Raw genomic sequence first — 5602 nt, forward strand, 5'->3', positions numbered from 1 at the left:
AGTTGTCAATGACAGTTGGCACCAACCACAGTTAAATATGGAGCACTTTAAATTTAAAAGCACACGGGGATTAATGACTTCTTAATTGGACAGAGCGATTGTAAAATATGCTCACATACCACATATTAATGTTGGAGACATCCTCAGGTAATGGTGGAATTATTCAATCATTGGACTAAATTTTATTTTAGTACCTGAGACTAACCAAACTAGTGACCATGTGGCACTGATGTCAGATGCCACAATACCAGTATCTAATGTACTCTACACTGTTGTTATATCCACAGAAATAACTACAGTAGGTCACATATGGTAGACACTCAAACTTTATTTTAAAAAATAAACAAATGCACTGTCTACAGTGGACCTTTCTTAATTGTTTCAGAACTTACTAGCACTTTTGAACCCAACTCTTTTGCAAAACAGAATATGCACATCCTGGCATCACGAATACATCAAGCTAATTCGAATATTCCATTAGTCATGTTCTTTCTCAAGAATTATTAAAATTGCCCGTCTCTTAAAAGTGTTACATGCCCCAGAATCTCACTTTTGCAATTTTATGAAGGAAACATTTTATAGATCCTAAATTCCAATATTTCATTAAGGCATAGTTGGAGAACGACTTCCTGGAGTCTCGTTATTTTATCTTAACACTTTGCTATTTTAAGAATTAAATTCAGGACATTAAGGCAAACAAAGAAAGACTACTGCAAGATGCATAATCATTGGCAATGGCAAATAAATATTTCGCATTATATATCAATATCCAAGATTTGTTTAGAATATTTTCATTGCTATTATTATTTTATTTTATAGAGAATATAGATATTAGAATATGTCCTTACTACTTAAAAATAGATTAGTACTTCACTTGATTATTTCATGAAAAGTACTTTTGATTTTAACTGAAATTGAGTGCTCAGGATATTTTTTCTGTACCCTCGCTGAGAATAGAAAAATCTAGAAATCTCTCAACAAAAGTTTCTCTTTCTTCTTATTATTTTCAATCATAGATTTATGAGTTGCCAACTATGACTTTTAGACATTTTGGGGAAAGTTCAGGCAAGCATATGAACGAAGAAATAAAATGAAATTATCATCAGCTCCACATATTTATTCAGCAACCACTGCATACTTGCTGCATGTATAGTATCAAATGGGGCTGTACCTGTGGGAATGCAAATAATATTATTTTTAAAAAACTTTTGGTTTTCCCCAAGAAAATTTATTTTACTCATTGTGTTGCATTTGGAGGCTAAGTAATTAAATGTGAAATGTAAAGACTTTCATCCAGATCTGAGAAGCCAATTTGCAGCAAATAGAGCCTATTTGTCAAATGTGGCTGGTGATCTTAATGAGGCTTGTGTTCAGACAAATACATCTTCCTTTCATTTGATAGTCATAATATGATTAAATGTGGAGATTTAAAGGTCTCCATCAAATAAAAAAAGTTAGTGGTTTTGTTTTATCCTGGGACACATTCTTTAAAAGTATTGCTTTTTTACTGATGTATAAAGAAAGAAAATAGAATGTGTTACCTTGGTACAACTGTTATAAAACAACTAATGCTTATTGCCTTATGAATAATGAATATTATTAGCATGGTAATTTTTGAGGGTTTTTTTTTTTTTGGTTGCTATATTGTTTATGTTGAAATAATAGATTATTCAGGTATACCAAATATATGTAATAAAAATAGCTCATGTGTTGTTTCAAGCTGTTGAACTAAATGTCTAAAAACTTATAGCAATAACATGCATTTCAATTTCATTGGAATTAGCATAAAGAAGAGTTATGGCAATAAGAATATTCTGAAAGTTTATTTAAGGAATAATCTGCATGGGTAAAAGGAGAACGTTTTTGTTAAGGAAGGATATCTAGTTTCGAAATTGGAAATCTGGCCAAATAATAATAAAAGATAAAGAGAAGAACTAAAGATAACAACAGATTATGCTCATCAATTAACCTCAGATCTGACCCTCCTGAATTCTATAAAAGACATTTGGAATCATTTTATGTTAAATCCCATTTCAGCACTGCATCCACTAATACCAAGTCTGGATGCAATTACTATATCGGTAAAAGTTTATTTTCAGGTGTTATAGTTCTCGAAAAGAATATCAGAAATTTGGTAAATCACCATGATAAAGGTCATGGGTCACCTCAAGTGATTCAGTATCTTAACAGAACTTATTGTTCTTCCCACCAAGTGTCAGATACTATAATCAGCACTGATCAACAGACCAGGGCAGTCCCTATCCACACAGAGCAGATAACGCTAAGGAGAAAAGCAGACCTACAAAGAATAGGTCCAAATACTAAAACACGTGGAAGAATGCCGTGATTTCAGAAGTCTGAAATTCTAAGACCTAGCCCGGTTTTAGTCAAAGGAGGCTTGACGGAGGCAAAATGACTAGCTTGAAACCTGAGCAAGAGACAAGAGAGAGTCACAGTTATTGAAATAAATAAGGGCTTTCCAAGTATTACTTGGCAATTTTGATTTTGCCTAGCATCTTCTAACTATACAACCTAGGACTAAATTTCTGCGTCTCAGTTTCCTCAATTATGAAATGACATAACAATAACATCTTTCTCAGAAGATTTTTTTTTTCCCTGAGAATCAATGAGATATATAAAGCAATTCAAATATTTATAGCATATCTGTAATTTTTCAATATTTTAAAGTTGTTATCATATTGAAGAAAACACAAATCTCTGAATAGTTTTTGAGCTGAGAAACACAGGGAAAATAATCAGACATCCATTTTAGCAGATCGGCCAAGAAACAATCATCTCTTAAATCACGGAAACATCAGTGGAGATGGAGGGAAGGGAAGAACCGAGAGCTCGTTAGGAGATGGAATCAGGGAGACCTAAGAAAGGACATGAACCGTGAGAAAGAGAAGAGAAGGCAAAATATTGGCTGGGTTCCTGGACTGCACAAACATGTGGTGTCATTCACCCATGAGGGAAAATTGAAGGGGCACATTGTTGAGTGAAAGAGAGGATGAGTTCAATTTTGAACACATTAGCTTTAAAGTACTACAGATTCATCTATCTATCAGTCATGTATCCATTATCATCTATTTACAATCATCTATTATCATCTATCTCTTATCATCTATCTATTATCAATCATTTATCTCAATGATCTATTATCATCTGTCTATTGTTATCTATCTATTATCAATCATCTATCTAACTATTATCTCTCCATCTATCTATGTACCTCTCTATCTATAACTCATTTGCATTCTTAGCTAGATATGTAGATCTGGAAATGATAAGAAGAATGGTAAGTAGGATAAGGTGGTAGATAATCTCCTTTAGGCAGAAAGACCAACAAAAAGGAACTGGGTAACTCAGTGTTGCATGTATACTATAGAGTTTGGTGACTTGAAAATAACTTCAAGATAAAATATATTAGTAAGAAAAGCAAATGACAGGTGGTATATGAAGTCATACGGCATTTCGATAAAGAAACCTATTTCCCCATGCAGTTCCATATGTATTTAGCTTAGAAAACTTTCAACAATGTTAGTTCTTTCACATTGATCATATTATATATAGACAGATTATATATATACTATCTATATATACATATTTTAACATGACAAAATAAATGATCACTGTCGCTCCTCGACTCAAGATCAAAAATAATATTTTAAATGAAGACAATATTTTATGTGATCACTGTTATTGTCATTTTTACAGGTAACAGAACACAACTCTGAGTAAATCTTCTAAGCACTTTTCATATATCAACTCATTAAGTCCTCACAACAACCCAGTGAGACGGACTCTGGTCTTAACGCCCCTTTGCAGAACGGAAAACTGGAGTGTAGAGACACTAGCTCCTTCACAGCACACAGGCAGTACGTTGTCAAGCTCACACTGGAACGCAGGAGCCTGGCGGCATAACCGCCACACACTCTTTATCGCCACACTAATGTGACATTAGTGTGTGCATGTATGTGGAAATAAGTGGTGGCTAAGTCTGGTCTGATACACTTTCAAATTTCTCATACTCACTATTGTTATTTACATATATATACAATGTATAAAGATCAATGAGATTAATTAAATTAATTCATTGATCCAAAAATTATTTCGAAAATATTGTAGTAAGTTGTATCGAATACTTCTTTAATGATTTACTGGTCTATCTTAATTCCCTGAATATATTATGCTACAAACCATTAAGATGTAGATATACTAATATACATCTCTTTCTTTCACAGACACACTGAGCAAACATTATAGAGATGTGTATAAACTCATTTGTCAGTATGTACTACTAATGTACTCTTAATATATTCAATATTATATTTTATTGCAATAAAGGGTAGGTTAAAATGCTCAGATCAACCTACAGTAAACAGTCTTTACTATTTAATAAGTCACTTGTGCAACTGCATTTTTTGTAACCCTTTGATATATTTAAGATGTTTGAAGGAAAAACCCCAGAGCAGCTAAGAAATTAGAATCAGTTGCTTGGGCAAATATACAAAAGCATGATAAATGTATGATTCTCATACACATTTGCCTGCATATATGGCAATGTATTTTTGTTAACAGATTTTTTTTTAAATTTCATTTCCTAAAACACAGTATATTAGCTAAAAGACCGCATGCCAGGTCGTGAGTGCTGTTCTAACCATGTTAACAAGCACAAGGTTTATAGGTAAACTGGCTTCAGGTCTAATGGTTTGAAATTTACAATTCCAGTCACCTAAATATCTATCTCCCATCAGGATTTGAGCATCTTATACCCTCTCTGTTTGGAGCTGAAATAATGGAGCTCTCTTCCTTTTTACAAATGCAGTATGTTTTTATAGCTTCTGATTTTCCTCTCTGTATTCTTAACCGTGAGCTGCACAGAAGCTCCTGAGAAAGATACACTGTATTGTACCAGAGGAAGCCTAAGCATAAGCCTGATAAAGATTAAAACTGGAGAGTCAATGAAATAGATTTCTCTCTATATCTTTTTTTTTTTCTTTATTTTTTATGCATATAGCACCTGGTCTTCCTAGGTGTCTCCCATCCAATTACTAAGTAGGCCTGACCCTGCTTAGCTTCCAAGATCAGAAAGGATCGGGCTTGTTCAAGGTAGCATGGCTGCAGAATTCTCTCTCTATTTTATATTTGAAGGATACGCTTCTATTATTTTGGTACTCTGTCAATTTTCTAAGAATATTTGTGTTTCAGACATCAATCTTTTTTTTAATGTCTACAGCACCTGGTCTTCCTAGGTGGTCTCCCATCCAAGTACTAACCAGGCTCGACACTGCTTAGCTTCCGAGATTGGACGGGATCAGGCACATTCAGGGTGGCATGGCAGTAGACTCAACTTTTTTTTTCTTTATCTTATCTGTTAAATGCGTCTTTTCCACTCTACACTGAGCTTGAAAAAAAAAATTCTGTTTTGATATGTATCCATTATGCATTATAAAAATAATGAGCATATTTAAAATAACAAAGGAATATCCTTCCCTTTAATGTCCTGCAGTCTAAAACCCAGATAGGCTAGAGCAGTCTTTTAGGCATTGTATTCTCTTCCTGAATTGCATTTTTCACTCCCCCAGGGACCAAAAGCATC

At 33.7% G+C, this 5602-nt stretch overlaps 1 pseudogene; it reads right to left on the reverse strand.

Annotated features, from left to right (window-relative positions):
• Positions 1-5230: 5230 nt before the first annotated feature.
• LOC111742430 lies at positions 5231-5349 on the reverse strand (annotated as a pseudogene).
• Between the last annotated feature and the right edge of the window lie 253 nt (positions 5350-5602).

This window comes from Pteropus vampyrus, unplaced genomic scaffold (assembly GCF_000151845.1).
Source record: "Pteropus vampyrus isolate Shadow unplaced genomic scaffold, Pvam_2.0 Scaffold94, whole genome shotgun sequence".
Lineage (NCBI taxonomy): Eukaryota > Metazoa > Chordata > Mammalia > Chiroptera > Pteropodidae > Pteropus > Pteropus vampyrus.